Source organism: Ceratotherium simum, chromosome 13, assembly GCF_057802395.1.
Source record: "Ceratotherium simum simum isolate JZ-2026a chromosome 13, ASM5780239v1, whole genome shotgun sequence".
In the NCBI taxonomy this organism is placed as follows: domain Eukaryota; kingdom Metazoa; phylum Chordata; class Mammalia; order Perissodactyla; family Rhinocerotidae; genus Ceratotherium; species Ceratotherium simum.
In genome coordinates this window covers 23194295-23214098 of record NC_141912.1, presented here as the reverse complement: position 1 = coordinate 23214098, position 19804 = coordinate 23194295, and the positions used below count along the sequence as shown (strand labels likewise).

The following is a 19804-nucleotide window of genomic DNA, read 5'->3' as shown; positions in this document are numbered from 1 at the left end:
CAGTCAGTGAATCTGTAAAAAGTTGGAAGGAGAGTCATATTCCAGTTCACATTCCAGTTTTAGATTCTCAGTTATCTTAAAGCATCATAGACAATACAACTAGAACTAAAGAATAAGAATAAAAATTCGTCCCAATGCAATAAAAAATGAAAAAGTATTAAAATGAGATTCATACTGTTGTTCAGTAGTAATATCTTTAATTCACAGGGATGCCAAGCAACATGAAAAATTCAAGAATTTACTGATGCTACATCTTGAACACGAGAACCTTCTACCAGAGACCATGCCTTATTGACATCAGCAATGGTTAATTACATGCTGCATTTGTGAGATGTTCACATACCTTACATTTGTGAATCACTACATAGCCAGATTATTAATATTTTACTTATTCCATCCACAATTCTCTCTAAAAGAACCAATGAACCCAACAGGAACAAATTCCCTATGGAAAACAAAGCATAGCAGGAGATGTGAATCTAAGCATAGAAATAATAGAACAGGAGGAGAAAAAATTTCCTGGAAGATAATGAGGAAAAAGAAAAGGAGTGGGAGAGCAGAAGTTGGGTTATAAGAAGAGAAGAAAGAAGAGAAATAGATAAATGAGGGACCATAAGAAGAAAATAGGGAGGAGAAAAAATTAAGATGGAATTTAAAAAAGAGAATGTAAAAATAGATATTTTGTTCCTTAATAGATTGATTCTCCGAGTAGAGTCCACGAAGATAGTTTAGTGAAAAGGGTTCGTGAGCTGTTTTCAATTTTTCAAAAAGATTTGTTGAAATCATATATTTACCAAAACAAGGTTACAGAGGCTGCCCTAAAAGGTAAAATTTCACTGGGACTGAAATTATTTTGAGTCAGTGACAAAATTTCTTATCTAATGCAGCTTATAAATTCTAACAAATAGAGAGAGCTTTGATTAATAAAAAATATGAACACTATTAATAAAATGAGTTGTGTAGACAAAAATCTTTCAAAATCAATAGAAAAATCAACAATCAAGATCTATATCTTGAAAAAATTTAAAAATCCTCTTCTGAACATTTAAAAACATTGTTTCAACGGTTAAAATAGGCAACTAATTTATCTGTTTCTGCTAATGTGTGTAGTTTTTAATGATATTTGCGCGATTAAGACACACACAAATTTATCCTAGGAAAACGTGATTGTTAACTAGGTTTCTATTTTACACGTTGATGTTTCCAGTACACACCCCCCTCACTGATTTGAACATCAAAATTGAGTTTCTGATTATGTATACTACCTCTTTAATTCTAAAGATACAAGAATCAAATCAATAGTGGAATTTATCTCGAATCTCTAAATTCACACTTCATAATAGAAATGTTGAGTGTCTACTTCCCATTAAGATTAACATCAATGACGTTTGATTATTCTGTTTCAGCTCACGTTATACATAATAGAAATGCTTGCAATTCAGGAATTATATTTTTTGATTTGTACTATATAGTAAATTATTTATCACTGAAAAATAAATGTAATGTATATCAATAATATGTATAAGATGTATATGATGAGCAAATAAAGATTATGTTAAAATATAGATTTGTTTTTCTCACCACTGTGCCTATCTTTATTCTCATGCTATCTTTCCAGTTATCTCTTTCTGATATCCTGACTCCAACAATTCTTTGATATCACCAAGACCACCAATCCATTGACCCTACATGTCCTCACTTCTCTTCTTACTCATCTTGATAGTTCTTTTCTACCTGTAGAGGCCCCCATTTTACCTGTCCTCTTTCCCTATCTTGTATCTCATATCTCATTTCCATTACTTAAACTAAAAACTATGAAATCATCGTTTATACCTTGCTCTAATATCCACTGCATCAGCACAACCTGTCACTTCCACCTTCAAAATATACCCAGAGTCTAACCACTTTCCACTACCTCCACTGCTATCAAGATCAGGAGAGGAAGGAAACCCGTAGAGGCAATCTTGGCATGAGGGGCTGATTTTCCTCAGCTATGGATAGGCATCTGCCAATTCCAAAAAAAGTCCAATAAGCTGAACACCTTGAAATTTCCTCAAAGCTTCTCAAGGGGGTGCTGGGGAAGCCATTCATGGGGAAGTGCCTTGCAGGCTGCACCATCCTACCGTAAAGCCACTTTAGAGGGTGCCAGGGAAGCTGCTGGCTGCTGGGCACTGATGCTCATCTTGCACTTCAGACGCCCAGCTCTAGAGAAACTAAGACATAAGAGCCAGAAAAGAACCACTTCCTCCTCTAGTGCCCCTCCAGTGCCCTCTACAGGCAAAGCTTAACTTTATACTAGCTGGCAAAGGAGAAATATTTCTTTTTGCTTAACAGGCAATGAAGAATGGATTTCAATCTGAGAGGCAATAAATTGATAACTGACACAGACTTGATGAGAATACATGTTGTAATCTTTAGGGTAGCCACTTGAATAGTAAAAGAATGTGTAACCACAAAGGTAATAGAGGGAAAATGAAATAATTTAAAAATATTAATCTGTGAAAGAAGCCAATAAAAGAGAAAAATAACATAGAACAAACGGGACAAATAGAAAGCAAATGCCAAGATGGTAGATTGTATTAATAATTGCATTAAATGTAAATGGACTAAATGCTCTCATTAAAAGACAGATTGACAGACTGGATTTCAAAAAAACACTCTGACTGCTTATGAGACACATATTTAAAAGACAAATATACCGAAATCTTGCAAGAAAAAATATGGGGAAATATATACTATGAAAACACTAATAAAAAGATGGTATAGCTATCTTAATGTCAGACAAGATGGAACACTTACTGATAAAAGTTTTAATTAACCAGGAAGATATAAAAATCTAAATTTATATGCACATGACAACATAGCTTCAAAATGTATAAAGCAAAGAATGACATAACTAAAAGAAGAAATAGACAAATTTAAATCAAGTGAGAAATTTGAAACCACCTCTCTCAGTAAAGATAAACCAATTAGACAAAAAAAAAACTTTGTAAATATATGGAAGATTTGAACAATACAATTTTTAAAAATGACCTAATAAACGTATAGAGAAGAGTGCCCCCAACAATTACAGAATACCCATTATTTTCAAGGATACAAAATGATGATATACTAAGCTATAAAGCAAGTCTCTGCAAATTTCAAAAATTTAAGTCATAGTCAGTATGTTCTCAGACCACAAAGCAATTAAGATAAAAATCAATAATAAGAGAATTATAAAATTTCCATGTGTTTTGAAATTAAGAAAGGACTTCTAAACTAGTGTGTTCTCAAACTTTATTAAGAGAAATTAAAGAGGACCTAGATAAATGGAAAGATATAATATATTCATGGACTAGAAGACTCGATATTTTAAACAAGTCAGTTCTCCCCAAACTAATTAATAGAATCAATGCAATCACAATCAAAATCCCAACAGTTTTTTCTTTTCTTGTTTTTTTTTCTGAGGAAGATTTGCCCTGAGCTAACATCTGTTGCCAATCTTCCTCTTTTTTGTACATGAGCCGCTGGCACAGCGTGGCCACTGACAGACAAGTGGTGTAGGTCTGCACCCGGAAACCAAACCTGGGCCGCCAAAGTGGAGTGCACCAAACTTAACTACTAGGCCACTGGGGCTGGCCCCCAACAGATTTTTTAAAATGGAAATTCATAGGTTGATTCTAAAATTTGTATGGAAATATGAACTTTCAAGAGTAACCAAGGCACTCTTGAAGAAAAAAGGGTAGAATATGGTCATTCTCACATTTTCAGTCATTCTCAAACTTTAGCATACATCAGAATCACCTGAAGAACTTGTGGCCTCATCCCCAGAGTTTGTGATTCAGTAAGCCTGAGGTAGGTTATAAGAATTTGCATTTTCAACAATTTCCCAGGTAATACTAATGCCATTGATTAGAAGACTACACTTTGAGAACCGCTGTTATAAATAACTCGTAGATCAAAGAAGACATCACAATGGAAATCATAAAATATTTTGAACCAAATGATAACGAAAATGTGATATATCAGAATCTTTGTGACAAACTAAAGCCAGGCTTACTGGGAAACTTACAGCTTTAAATACATATTAAGAAAAGACCAAAGGCTGAAAAATCAATGAACTACGCATTATTCTCAGGAAGCTGGACAGAAGATGGCAAATTAAACCCATAAAATTGAAGAATATTAAAAATTTTTTTTAAAAAAGTAATGAAATACAAAGTAGATATACAATAGAGGACTAACAAAGCCAAAGGTTATTCTTCAAAAAGACTACGAAAATTCATCAACCTCTAGCAGGACTGATCAGAAAAAAATAGAGGAACAAAAAACCAGTGTCAGGAATGACAGATATCTTATATTTAAAAAACATGATAGAATAAACTTCTCTGTGTGAATAATTTTGAAAATGTAGATGAAATGACAAACTCCTAAAAACATATTTCTAATCAAAACCAATATAAGAGGAAAAAGAAAATCTCACTTATTGAATAACTGTTAAAGTAACTGACTCTGTAATTAAAAACCTTTCCACAAAGTAAACTTCAGGCTCAGATGGCTTTACCAGTGAAGTTTCAAAACATTTTAGGAAGATATAACTATTTTTAAACTCTTCTGGAAAACACAAAATGAGAGAATATTACCCTAACTTGTTTTTTGAAGCCAACATAATCTTGACACCAACACAAGGACTTTTAGGGAAACAAGAATTTTAGGCCAATTTCTGAAATGATCATAGACGCAAAAATCTTAAACAGAATATCAACAAATAGAATCCAGCAATTTATGAAAAGGATAATTTATCACAACTCAGGTGAATTTATTCCCAGAGCACAAAGTTAGTTTGTGTGCAATCAATGTATTTCACCACCTTAACTGTATAAGAGAGAAAAATTATGAGATCATCTCAATAGATGGAGAAAAAGCATTTGGTAAAACATAATATCCATTCACAAATCTAGGCAAAATACAACAACAAACCCAAAAAACAACTCTTAGTAACTGGAAATAGGAAGACATTTTCTCCAAAACACAAAACGAAACAGAAACACCATGGAAATATCTTAAAACTTCCCTCTGAGATGGGAAGCATGGCAAGCATGCCACTCATCAACACTTCTTTGCAATATTGTACTGGAAGTTCTAGCCAGTGTAACAAGACAAGAAAAACAAATAGAAGGTGTAAGGATTAGAAGGAAGAAATAAAGCTGTCTTTCGTTACAGTCAATAATATTGCGAACATAGAAAATCCAAAATACTCTACAGATAACTTTTTAGAATTAATAAATGAATTTAGCAAGGTTGCTTAATATAAGGTCAATAGATAAGGGGAAAAAACTAATATTTCTATACCAGTAATAAACAGAAAATAAAATTTAAAAAAATACCATCTACAGCAGCATCAAAAATAACAAATATCTAGGAATAAATCTAACAAAAGATGCTCTTCTTTATCCAAATTTTCAAAGCTATTCCACATCTCTTCAGAACTTTAAGATCAGTTTATTATGCTTCCACTTGTTTTTGAAATAATTGTACCAGAAAAATTATTAGCATCTTTACTGCCTCATCTGGATGAACCTATACCAAGGATGCATGAGATCTGGTAGGGAAATGGTGAGGCCGGGTCTAAAAGAGGTGAAAATGCAGAAGGAAGGACACCAACAGACACTGTGTAGAGACATCCTGACATGAAGATGTCACAGTTTAAATGCCCAAGGAATTTTGAAGGACAGTTAAGTAACTGAAATTATTTTCTTTGATGACCCAACTGCTCAAGGCCAAACACCCCAACCGGCCTCTTTGCTTAGTGCTGGGTCATAAGTAACTTACCCAAGGAAAGGAAAACAACATTTAATATTCCCAAACTGTGGTTTTTCTTTTTTTATTTTTTGTATCTAAATGCTGGTTTTGGTGTGTTAGAGAAAACATCGTCAACCTATTGATTTCCCTGTATACAAGCAAATTAGTAGGCTAACAATGATATTTTGAGTTATTATTTGACAGATCATTACAGCTTTAAGACATTGTTATGATTTCAATGGCAGCTAGGAATTATTTCAATTAAAAATTGTTTCAGTTATGTAAATAACCATTGAAAATGTCTTCCTTGTGTAATATAAATTATAACGAGAAGTATACCAGATCTAAATAAAGAAAACAATAACATTTTGCCAAAGGATATAAAAGAAGACTAGGATAAATGGGGAGACATATTATGTTCTGGACAGAAATATTCTATGTTGTACCAATCTCTAAATTCAGTGAAATCTCAATAAAAGTCTAAAATTCAGAAAGAGCTCCTACAAATAGTAAAAACGTAAACAGTGAAATAGGAGAACTTGCAAGAGATATGAATAGGAAATTTTGTAAATACAAATGGCCAATGAAAAAATGAAAAGAGGCTTAAATTCATTAACAGAGTGCACCAAGATAAAAATATAAGGGGTCATTTGCAGAATTATTTATTATTTTAAAAATTAGAAGAAACAGGTAGGCACTAATTGTGAAATAGTTAAATATATTGGAGCAGATCACATTATATAGTAGTTAAAAACAATGAGGTAGGTGTATACTTATTGATTCAGGAAGACCTATAATGCATATTTTAAAAAGAATCAAGTTGTAAGAAGTACAATATTATCACTTTTATGTTAAGATAACACTACATATAATGGTGTGTACGTGTGTGTGTAATTCCAAAGAAGAAGATCTGGAGAGCTTACACCCATCTATTAACAGGGAACGGACAGGCTAGGAGCAGGCAGATGTTGGGATCTTTGGCTTCTTCCTTAACATACTTCTGTATAATTTAAATGTATTACAACAAGAAAGCATTCCTGTATTCGTTATGTAATTGGAAATATTAGTATACGTAACATTGTAAACTCTAACTCCACCCTCTAACTCAGCATTAATATTTTTAATATTCTTTTTTAGTTTTATCCAGTATTCCTATTTTTACCTACAATTTTATATCTTCTTGGGTATGCATTTTTCTTTTATTATTATTATTTTTAATTTTTTGTTTATTGCAGTAACATTGGTTTATAACATTGTATAAATTTCAGGTGTACATCATTATACTTCTATTTCTGCATAGATTACATCATGTTCACCACCCAAATACTAATTACAACCCATCACCACACACACGTGCCGAATTATCCCTTTCGCCCTCCTCCCTCCCCCCTTCCCCTCTGGTAACCACCAATCCAATCTCTGTCTCTATGTGTTTGTTTATTGCTGTTATAATCTACTACTTAATGAGGGAAATCATACGGTATTTGACATTCTCCCTCTGACTTATTTCACTTTGCATAATACCCTCATGTTGTCACAAATGCCTGGATTTCATCGTTTCTTATGGCTGAGTAGTATTCCGTTGAGTATATATACCACATCTTCTTTATCCATTCGTCCCTTGATGGGCACTTACACTGCTTCCAAGTCTTGGCTATTATGAATAATGCTGCAATGAACACAGGGGTGCATGTATCTTTACGCATTGGTGTTTTCAAGTTATTTGGATAAATATTGGGTATACATTTTTCATATTGCTACATGTTAAAATAATTTTTAATGTCTCTGTAATACTCTATATTCTAAATGAACGATAACTTTATTGTTCTACTGTTGAACATTAATCTTATCAAGAATATTATCCATATTTTTTCATGTTTTTGAATTCTTTGCTCAGGATAGAATTCTTAAAGTTGGATTACTGAATCTAAGCATATGAACAATTGTGTTTTTTTGTGTGTGTGAGGAGATCAGCCCTGTGCTAACATCTGCCAATCCTCCTCTTTTTTTGCTGAGGAAGACTGGCCCTGGGCTAACATCCGTGCCCATCTTCCTCCATTTTATATGGGCGGCAGCCACAGCATGGCTTGCCAAGCAGTGCCTTGGTGCGCGCCCAGGATTCCAACCCCCGAACCCCGGCAGCCGCAGCAGAGCGCACGCACCTAGCCGCTTACGCCACAGGGCCGACCGAGGCCCATGAACAATTGTGGTTTTGATAGCAACTTCTCAATCTTCCAGTGACTGTGCAGGCTCATATAACGTATGGACAACCTTCTATGCTGTACCTGCACGTGTTGATTCCCCATGGAGCTCCCTGTGTTAATTCTGCAGACACTACCCACTCTCTTACTTGCAAATCATACTTATATACTATTTCTCTGCTAAAAATTCCTTCAACACCTTTAGGGTGATCATATTTTCTGAAAAGAGTAACAACAAAAACCTAAAAAATATGCAATACGTAATGTATTCTGAAACATTAACCAAACATAAGAAAGATAGAACTCTGCCTGTTATGCCCATATATTGTTTTAGCAGCTGAAAATCAAAGCTAATTTACCCAATAAAATAGTTAATCTAGATTGTAATAACATGTATTTCCCCCCAAGGACTCAATAAATCTGTTTTGATTTCAACGCAGAAAATGCGCCTTGACTAGTTTTAATTTTCCTAAACTGCTCCTCATCTTGAATTGGTCCACATAATAGGGAGTCTGGGTGCTTTTGGAAACTGCAATGAGTCGATGTTGTCGATAGGTGGCGGAAGAGGACCACATCAAAACCCCGCGGTCCCGCTCCCTTTGGCCCCGTCTGTGTGTTCTGGATGTCGTTGCTCACTAAGTGATGACTTCAAAGTAACTCAAGCAGCCACTCTCACTCTTTCAAAAATCCGCTTTCTCTGGTGTATCTAGGAAGAGACAGGCTTCGTCTGGGGCCCTCAGTGGTTCCTCGGAAGCTCGCCTTCGGGTCTTCCCGAGATCCTCCGCAGGGAACCCAGGGCCGGGCTTCTCCTCTCAGGCCTGTGGCCCCAATTCTCCACCCTACCGCCTCGCAGGCTGAAGATGTGGCACACTTCACTGAAGTGTTGGGGTAATTAAAGGAACTACCGAGCAGGAGGCTGTAACTTCAAGTTGTGCACTAAACATGACTTTCCCCTATTTTGGTAGGATAACACCTAAGGCATTAAATCTTTACAAGAGGGCTCCTTGATGTGCACACAATTCCTAATCTGTCTTCCCTGGTTTCACATCCAGGTCTCTCTGTAGGGGAAGAGGGAAAATGAAAAACACTTCGTCCCATCTCACCCAGGAATTCTTCACCCACCATTTGGAGGACCCCTTTCCGCCCACAGAAACTGACCCCAGGACCCTGCCTGTTCCCAGGCAGTGCATTTCCTCCAGCCTGAAATATTTATCTAATAATTCCTCCCCGGCTTCAGAGGCCAGTCAGCCCCGGCCTTTACCACTGCAAGACCTGCAGACCATTGGCTGAGAGGGAGGGGGCCCTGTTGGCTTTGGCTTCAAGGATGCCCCCTGTCCAGGGCCTCCGTGGGCACTCTCAGCACCGTCCTCTGAGTAAACGTGCAGGTAACAGTTGAATCAAACCCACGGATCTACTAGGAACAAATGTTTATTTTCGGAGAAAGTAGTCTCAAATTTCAAGAAGGAATGAATATTTTCCTAACTTGTCAAAGAGTGGAGTTCAAACTTTGCTTTATTGGTCAAAACAATGTTACTTCTTGTCCTTTGACATCCTCTTCCGCCCACTCCCATCCCACCCTTCTTTTCAGACTGTGCATCTTTGGGCCAACTGGGAATAAGAAAGAGCTTCGTGTCTGAGACATTTCCCTCTTCATGGACACTCCCTTCAGTACACAAAAACTAGACTCCCTTCACTTTGAAATGTCCTCTTGTCAGGATTGAATTCTTAGTGTCCTCCTCAGCCTCAGTCTATGAGAGAGTGGGAAGTTGGATAGTTTTTCTTCTGTTCACATCATTAAACCAAGATAGGAGCATTGTACTGCTTTGCATAACCACAGATATCACACAATTGAAGAGCGTAGTCCTAATGAGAAAGCCTCACGTGTTACTAATAATCACAGAATAACTCACAGAATGGTGGCCCTGCCCAATCATCCTACAGGAACAAAGAGGGAATTTTTTCCTTTTTAAGGTGTAGACCTACCCAGTCTGGACCTATGAAGACCTTGTTTGCATTGAAACAGCATTACAGAGCTGATCATTTCAGCAGTTGTAATTGACTCAGGCAAATGGGACTTATTCAGTAGGAAAAAATTTCGTTTATCCCTTTTGCATGAAAAACTCTAGGACCAGGGTTAATTTGCCTCCATAAAATAGGTCAAGCAAATTCATATAAGGCCGGGCGATGAAGCAATGTTTCCAGGGCCCTCAAGCCAAAATTTCTCTGGAAAAAAATTAAAATATCAGTGACCTCACAGGCCAGGAGCAAACGTTCTGTTGCCCTCTGGGTAGACAGACATTATGAAGTATTAAGTTCAGTTAGACATTTGGGACACAGTGACCAGAGCATTTATGACCATGGCAACAGTGAGTCCCAGCTGCCCTAACCTCACCAGCTGAAGGCCCCACGAGCACAGGGGCAGCTATGGAACTTAACGGTGAATTCTGAAAATGGTGCATGCCCAATGATAATTACTATTGCTATTCTGTTATCTTTGTATACTTTTTATGGAGTGTTTATGAAGCCAGATAGGTTATTATTCAATAACGTCACCCGGGAACTATGGCTCTTGTGTTCCCGCCCCAAAAGAGAACCATTTTGAACTTGAGTCCCATCTGGAATGTACTCTTCCCATCAAGAGAACAAAATACCAGAATTCATTCTCATCTCCCATCAGTGACTCAGGGCAGAAAAGAGGCAACTGGAAGAAAAAGAGTGCTCAGATTAAGGAGAAAGAGCCATGCGGCAAAATTGGGCAAATAAAGGAAGAAATCCTCCACAGGACAAAAATTAATCCTAGGCTGATAGTTTGCAAAGCTAATTAGATAACACTAGAACTCCTTAGGAATATAATTGCAAAACACTCTAAACTTACAGTTCTATACAAAAATGAAGAATTTTGCTGAGTAATTAAGTAGTTTTAGAGTTTATCTGAATTTAGCCCCCTGTAGAATAACTTTGGACACAGAGGAGGTAGGAACCGGATAGCCAGAGAACAATAGAAACCCAAACAGCTCATTTTTACCACCACACTCAGCAAAGGGTTTTCATCCATTTATATTGGAAATGAATGAGCAATTCACAGTATCATTTGCAGTTTATCATATGCAACGTTCAGAGTCACTGCAGAGAAACCTGGGCAAAGCTCTCATTCCAGAGAGTGGATTCAATCATTCCCAACCCCTGTGCTGGTTTTTAGAGGCTCATAATTTGAAGAACCCTTGGGTGGTGGTAAATGAGATGTCTCCCTTAGAGAGATCTGCCTCACCATTGACATGAGATTCTGGGTCCCAGCTGGGGTAGACCAGGTGAGGTGAGCAGCAGCTCCTGTTTCCTTCTTTTTTTTTTTTTTTTTAATTTTTTGTTTATTGCAGTAACATTGGTTTATAACATTGTAAAAATTTCAAGTGTACATCATTGTACTTCTATTTCTGCATGGACTACATCATGTTCACCACCAAAATACTAATTACAACCCATCACCACACACATGTACCAAATTATCCCTTTCACCCTCCTCCCTCCCCCCTTCCCCTCTGGTAACCACCAATCCAATCTCTGTCCCTATGTGTTTGTTTATTGTTGTTATTATCTACTACTTAATGAAGGAAATCATACGGTATTTGACCTTCTCCCTCTGACTTATTTCACTTTGCATTATACCCTCAATGTCCATCTATGTTGTCACAAATGACTGGATTTCATCGTTTCTTATGGCTGAGTAGTATTCCATTGTGTATATATACCACATCTTCTTTATCCATTCGTCCCTTGATGGGCATTTAGGTTGCTTCCAAGTCTTGGCTATTGTGAATAACGCTGCAATGAACACAGGGGTGCATGTACCTTTGCAAATTGGTGTTTTCAAGTTCTTTGGATAAATACCCAACAGTGGAATAGCTGGATCATATGGTAGTTCTATCATTGATTTTTTGAGGAATCTCCATGCTGTTTTCCATAGTGGCTGCACCAGTTTGCACTCCCACCAGCAGTGTATGAGAGTTCCCTTTTCTCCACATCCTCTCCAACACATATTGTTTCCTGTCTTGTTAATTATAGCCATTCTGACAGGCGTGAGGTGATATCTCATTGTAGTTTTGATTTGCATTTCCCTGATAGTTAGTGATTTTGAACATCTTTTCATGTGTCTGTTGGCCATCTGTATATCTTCTTTGGAGAAATGTCTGTTCAGGTCTTTTGCCCATTTTTTTTTTAAATTTTATTTATTTATTTTATTTATTTTTCCCCCAAAGCCCCAGTAGATAGTTGTATGTCATAGCTGCACATCCTTCTAGTTGCTGTATGTGGGACACGGCCTCAGCATGGCCGGAGAAGCGGTACGTTGGTGCACGCCCGGGATCCGAACCCGGGCCGCCAGCAGCGGAGCGCGTGCACTGAACCCGCTGAGCCACGGGGCCAGCCCAGTTTTGCCCATTTTTTAATTGGGTTGGTAGTTTTCTTGTTGTTGAGATGCATGAGTTCTTTATATATTTTGGAGATTAAGCCCTTATCAGATGTATGGTTTGCAAATATCTTCTCCCAATTGTTAGGTTGTCTTTTCGTTTTGTTGATGGTTTCCTTTGCTGTGCAGAAGCTTTTTAGTTTGATGTAGTCCCATTTGTTTATTTTTTCTATTGTTTCTCTTGCCTGGTCAGATGTGGTGTTTGAAAAGATGTTGCTAAGACCGATGTGGAAGAGCGTACTGCCTATGTTTTCTTCTAGAAGTTTCATAGTTTCAGGTGTTACATTCAAGTCTTTAATCCATTTGGAGTTAATTTTTGTGCATGGTGTAAGGTAAGGGTCTACTTTCATTTTTTTGCATGTGGCTATCCAGTTTTCCCAACACCATTTGTTGAAGAGACTTTCTTTTCCCCATTGTATGTTCTTGGCTCCTTTGTCAAAGATTAACTGTCCATAGATGTGTGGGTTTATTTCTGGGCTTTCGATTCTATTCCATTGATCTGTGTGTCTGTTTTTGTGCCAGTACCATGCTGTTTTGGTTACTATAGCTTTGTAGTATATTTTGAAATCAGGGAGTGTGATACCTCCAGCTTTGTTCTTTTTTCTCAGGATTCCTTTAGCTATTCGGGGTCTTTTGTTGTTCCATATAAATTTTAGGATTCTTTGTTCTATTTCTGTGAAAAATGTTGTTGGAACTTTGATAGGGATTGCATTGAATCTATAGATGGCTTTAGGAAGTATGGACATCTTAACTATGTTAATTCTTCCAATCCAAGAACAGAGAATATCTTTCCATTTCTTTGTGTCTTCTTCAATTTCTTTCAGAAATGTTTTATAGTTTTTGGTGTACAGATCTTTCACCTCTTTGGTTAAGTTTATTCCTAGGTATTTTATTCTTTTTGTTGCAATTGTAAATGGGATGGTATTCTTAATTTCTCTTTCTGCTACTTCGTTGTTAGTGTACAGAAATGCAACTGATTTTTGTATGTTGATTTTGTATCCTGCAACTTTACCATATTCGTTTATTACTTCTAAAAGTTTTCTGGTGGATTCTTTAGGGTTTTCTATATATAAAATCATGTCATCTGCAAATAGTGACAGTTTCACTTCTTCCTTTCCAATTTGGATCCCTTTTATTTCTTTCTCTTGCCTGATTGCTCTGGCTAGGACTTCCGATACTATGTTAAATAGGAGTGGTGACAGTGGGCATCCTTGTCTGGTTCCTGTTCTTAGAGGGATAGCTTTCAGTTTTTCACCATTGAGGATGATATTAGCTGTGGGTTTGTCATATGTGGTCTTTATTATGTTGAGATACTTTCCTTCTATCCCCATTTTATTCAGAGTTTTTATAAGAAATGGATGCTGTATCTTGTCAAATGCTCTCTCTGCATCTATTGAGATGATCATGTGATTTTTGTTCTTCATTTTATTAATGTGGTGTATTACATTGATTGATTTGTGAATGTTAAACCATCCCTGCATCCCTGGAATAAATCCCACTTGATCATGGTGTATAATCTTTTTAACGTATCATTGTATGCGATTTGCTAGTATTTTGTTGAGGATTTTTGCATCGATGTTCATCAGTGATATTGGCCTGTAATTTTCTTTTTTTTGTGTTGTCCTTGTCTGGTTTTGGCATCAGGGTAATGTCAGCTTCGTAGAATGAGTTTGGGAGCTTCTCCCCCTCCTCAATTTTTTGGAAGAGTTTGAGAAGGATAGGTATTAAGTCTTCTTTGAATGTTTGGTAGAATTCACCAGGGAAGCCGTCTGGTCCTGGACTTTTATTTTTGTGGAGGTTTTTGATTACTGTTTCGATCTCCTTACTGGTGATTGGTTTATTCAAATTCTCTACTTCTTCTTGATCCAGTTTTGGAAGGTTGTATGATTCTAAGAATTTATCCATTTCTTCCAGATTGTCGAATTGGTTGGCATATAGCTTTTCATAGTATTCTCTTATAATCTTTTGTATTTCTGAGGTGTCTGTTGTAACCTCTCCTCTTTCATTTCTGATTTTACTTATTTGTGCCTTCTCTCTTTTTTTCTTGGTGAGTCTAGCTAAAGGTTTGTCTATTTTGTTGATCTTTTCAAAGAACCAGCTCTTGGTTTTATTAGTTTTTTGTATTGTTTTTTTGGTCTCTATTTCATTTATTTCTGCTCTGATTTTTATTATTTCCCTTCTTCTACTGATTTTGGGCTTTGTTTGTTCTTCTTTTTCCAGTTCCTTTAGGTGCATTGTTAGATTGTTTATTTGAGATTTTTCTTGTTTGTTGAGATAGGCCTGTATCGCTATAAACTTCCCTCTTAGTACCGCTTTTGCTGTATCCCATAAATTCTGGCATGTCGTATTTTCATTTTCATTTGTCTCCAGGTATTTTTTGATTTCTTCTTTGATTTCTTCGTTAACCCAGTCATTGTTCAGTAGCATTTTGTTTAATCTCCATGTATTTGTGGCTTTTCTGATTTTCTTCCTATAGTTGATTTCTAGTTTCATACCGTTGTGGTCAGAAAAGATGCTTGGTATTATTTCAATCTTCTTAAATTTATGGAGACTTGTTTTGTGGCCTAATATGTGATCAATCCTGGAGAATGTTCCATGTGCATTTGAAAAGAACGTGTATTCTTCGGTTTTTGGATGGAATGCTCTGTATATATCTACTAGGTCCATCTGTTCTAGTGTGTCGTTTAAGGCCAATGTTTCCTTATTGATCTTCTGTTTGGATGATCTATCCGTTGATGTAAGTGGAGTGTTCATTCCCCTACTATTATTGTGTTACTGTCTATTTCTGTTTTTATGTCTGTTAATAATTGCTTTATATATTTAGGTGCACCTACATTGGGTGCGTAGATATTTACAAGTGTTATATCCTCTTGTTGGATTGTTCCCTTGATCATTATGTAATGCCCTTCTTTGTCTCTTTTTACAGTTTTTGTTTTAAAGTCTATTTTGTCTGATATGAGTACTGCTACCCCACCTTTCTTTTCATTGCCATTTGCGTGGAGTATCTTTTTCCATCCTTTCACTTTCAGTTTGTGAGTGTCTTTAGGTCTGAAGTGTGTCTCTTGTATGCAGCATATATATGGGTCTTGTTTTCTTATCCAGTCAGCCACCCTATGCCTTTTAATTGGAGCAGTGAGTCCATTGACGTTTAAAGTAGCTATTGATAAGTATGTACTTACTGCCATTTTTTAACTTTTTTTTTTCTCAGTGTTTTAGTAGTCCTTCTCTGTTCCTTACTTCTTCTATACAGAATCGATGGTCACTTTAGTTTGACCTCTGTCTGAAAGCTGTACTCTCTAACTCCCCTCCTCCCTCCTTTTATGTTTTTGATATTATATCTAACCTCTTTTTTGTGCATTTGTATCCATTATGTTCTAATCATGGAAATAGATAATTTTTCCTATTTGTGGTCTTCTCTTTTCCCCTTAAATCAGTCCCTTTAACATTTCTTGTAGCACTGATTTCTTGGTGACAAACTCCTTTAATTTTTGCTTATCTGGAAAAATTTTGATCTCTCCTTCCATTTTGAATGATAACCTTGCTGGGTAAAGTATTCTTGGCTGTAAGTATTTTCCTTTTAGCACTTTAAATATATCATGCCATTCTCTTCTAGCCTGTAAGGTTTCTGCTGAGAAGTCAGCTGATAGCCTTATGGGGTTTCCTTTGTATGTAACTTGACATTCTCTTGCAGCTTTTAGGATTCTCTCTTTATCTTGAATTCTGGACATTTTGATTATGATGTGTCTTGGTGTGGGCCTCTTTGGGTTTATCTTGTTTGGGGCTTTCTGTGCTTCCTGTACCTGGATGTCTGTTTCCTTCCTTAGGTTAGGGAAGTTTTCATCTATTATTTCTTCAAATAGATTCTCTGCCCCCTTGTCTCGCTCTTCTCCTTCCGGGACACCTATAACATGGATGTTAGTGTGCTTGATGTTGTCCCAGAGGTCCCTTAGACTGTCCTCACTCTTTTTAATTCTTTTCTCTTTTACCTGTTCAGCTTGGGTAATTTCTTCTAGTCTTTCGTCCAGCTCACAGATCCGTTCTTCCGTATCCTCTACTCTGCTTTTGAGTCCCTCTAATGAATTTTTCATTTCCAGTATTGTATTCTTCATTTCTGATTGGTTCTTTTTTATATCTTCCATTTCTTTGTTGACATTCTCACTGAGTTCATCTATTCTTCTCCCCAGATCAGTGAGCATCCTTAACACTCTTAGTTTGAACTCTCTGTCAGGTAGGTTGCTCATTTCTGTTTCACTTAGTTCCTTTTCTGGGGTTTTGTCCTGTTCCCTTACTTGGAATGTATTCTTTTGCCTCCTCATTTTGCCTCTTTCCCTGTGCTTGTGTCTACATATTAGGTAGGTCAGCTACGTCTCCTGCTCTTGGATAGGTGATCTTATGTAAGTGATGGCTTAGGAGGCCTGCAGTGTGCTTCCCTCAGTTCTCAATGTTCCAGGGGTGGCCCCTATGTGGGCTACGTGTGTCCTTCTATTGTGGCCTGTTAGCTCTCCCTATAGGTGCCCAGGGAGGCTGAGTTATGCTCCTGGCCAGCTGTTGTAATGCTCAGCTGCTTCTAGTTGTTGTGGGCCCTTCAGTCTCTTTATCAGGTGTGGGGAGCCCCAGCACAGTTGGCTGTAAGTTCTAATACCACATTTGTGTTGCAGTATTTCTTTTAACTGAGTAGGCCCCCAGCGTGGCAGGTTGTTAGGCTCAGGGCCTTACAATTGCTGTAAGCCTCTAGCCTATTAGGTCTCTTGTCAGCTCTCTGAGGATTGCAGCTGGGTGGGGCTGGCCTCAGGCACAGGAGCACCCAATTGTTTCAGGCTTTGGAAGGTGGGGCAAACCTCCTATGTGGGTCTTTGAGAAGCACAAGTCTTCTGCAGCTGACAAGTCCTGTTGCCCACAGGTCCACACACACAGTCAACACAGTCCTGCCCTGTGCAAGCGCCCCGACCCCCCCAAGCGGACCCAGTCTCTCCACGGCGGGAGCCCCACACACTCCGCCACCGCCCCACACTCTCCACCCGCTCCTTGTGCACACCCTGCCCGCTCAAGTCGGCTCAGTTGCCAGGCTGCAGAGAATCCAGTCACCAATCTATGCAGGCCCACACGTTGTCTTAGGGCTTGTTGTTGGGTGGGGCCAGTCTCTAGGGTGGGCTGCCTGCCCTGGCTGAGCTGGATTAAATCGGTGCTCTTGTGGGTGGAGCAGACCCTGGGCTAGCAGGCCCCAGGGAGAACTCCAATGGTGTCTGTGTCAGCATGCTCACACCAGGCCACAACAATGGCGCCGCCAATGTCCCAGTCCCTGGAGAGGTCTCACCCCTCACCGAGATGCACTCAGGGCCTATTAGGTGAGTCTCTTGTCACCAAAGCACTGTGCACCTTTCTTTCTGGTGATTTTAGGATGCTTTCTGGAACGGGTGAGTTTGTGCGCGGGCCCTTTAAGAGCCAGTTTTAGTTTCTTTGTGAACCCGGTTTTCTGGGGGTGCTCTCCAATGCTTTAGTAGCAGGCAAAGTGAGATATTATGCCGCTGGTGTCGATTGTGCTGGGTCCACAAAATGCCCACAGCGGGGGCGCTCCCCGGCTCAGGGCCCCGCACCTCCAGGGAGGGTGCGTACCTGTGAGCTGCTCCCGCGGCCGTGAAGCTGGCGGCTTGTGAAGGCGGCGTTTTTCCTCTCCAGAAGGGAGTCTCTGCCTCTTCTACCCCAGTTAGGATTGTCCGTTGTTGCAGGAGTTCCCCTTATCCAGTTTTCAGTTCTGTCTCAGGGGTAATTTTTCCACGAGTAGTTGTAAGTTGGCTGTGTCCACGGGAGGAGGTGAGTTCAGAGTCTGCCTACACCGCCATCTTGACTCCGCCTCCTCCTGTTTCCTTCTGAAGCCCTACCTGTCTCATTTACTAGATGCTTCTCTCCTCCAGGCCCGTTCTAGTTGAGCTTTTTCTTTCTTTACGTCTGTCAAGACTCCAACCATCCTCAACACTTCCCTCGTGGACATCTCCAGCCTGCACCTGTCTCTCTGTTCTCTCAACCCCCTTCATACCACACAACTGAGCATCTACTGGGTGGCTGATCATTTTATGTGAGTTAGTCCTGTCTCGTCGTTTTTTTGTTTTTGTTTTTTTGTGAGGAAGATCAGACCTGAGCTAACATCTGATGCCAATCCTCCTCTCTTTGCTGAGGAAGATTGGCCCTGGGCTAACATCTGTGCCCATCTTCCTCTACTTTATATGGGAAGCCGCCACAGCATGGCTCAACAAGCGGTGCATCGGTGCGCACCCAGGATCCGAACCAGCAAACCCCGGGCCGCCGCAACGGAGAGCACGCACTTAACCGCTTGCGCCACCAGGCCGGCCCCAGTCTCGTCTCCTCTTTGTGTCTGCAAGTTCTGGAAGTCAGGGACTGTATATTTCTGCACTCAGGCTGCCTAACACATTAACATTTTCAATGAATACTTAGTAGTAATAGTGGTTAACATTTATGAAACTACTATGTGTCAGGCACTCTGCTAAGCATACAACATACATTGCTTCTTTTAAGATACATGGAAGGTTTTATTATTATTCCTGTTTTACCAATGAAGATACCAAGGCCCAAAGAGCTAGTTAACTAACTTGTGCAAGGTCACACTATCTATTTGGATCCAGAAACTTGAACTTGAGTTTTCCTGCATGTGAAGCCCTAGTCCTAACCCTTCAGCTGCTCCTTCTCTGGTAGATGAAGTGGGGCCTGTGGCATCTCTGAGTGGCTAAGTGCTTTTCCTGTGCCCTCTGCCTGGGCATGACTAGGGGGTTGAGGGAGATGTTTCAAATGATCTCACCTGGCCCCAGGACCTTTGCAAAGATCAGAGACAAGCATGTAGAGTGCTCCCTGTGTGCCCATAAAACCTGTCCATTGCAATGCTAAAGGCTTTCCTGGAGACAGGGGAGCAGCTCGGTGGGGGTGGAAAGGCTAGTGATGACTGGGCATGTGTTCCCAGCCCCCATTTGGAAAGAATTGGGGCAGATGATGGAACAACTATTTTCTGTCTCCCTCCCCACCCCACATCTGCCTTCTCTCCACAAAGGATACTTTCTTTTTTTTTTTTTTATAGTTGTCTGGGTTTAAGGATACATGTAGATATTTTCTTTTCCCAGCTGCAGCAGGAACTGTGTGGATGTTTCAGATTCTTGGGACTCTCAGAGATGGGTCATGTCAACAATGCTGTCCTCTTAGGATATTAAGCAGTATTGAAGGTTTTTATTCAGAGCATCCTCCTGCCACATGGTGGGTTAGAAATATGATCCAGTTCAGTGCTTTCCAAATTACAAATGTAAGATAATAATACTGAATATTAAATTATCATCATTAAGGACTAACATTTATCCAG

General features: G+C 38.9%; 1 protein-coding gene across 1 annotated transcript in view; it reads left to right on the top strand.

The window, feature by feature from the left end:
* Positions 1-1565, top strand: part of LOC101401067 (cytidine monophosphate-N-acetylneuraminic acid hydroxylase) — a 106287-nt gene extending 104722 nt beyond the window's left edge. The window contains exon 15 of the mRNA XM_087438106.1: positions 208-1565. The gene's annotated coding sequence lies outside the window, so the exon portion shown is untranslated. The remainder of the gene's footprint in view (positions 1-207) is intronic.
* The last annotated feature ends 18239 nt before the right edge of the window (positions 1566-19804 follow it).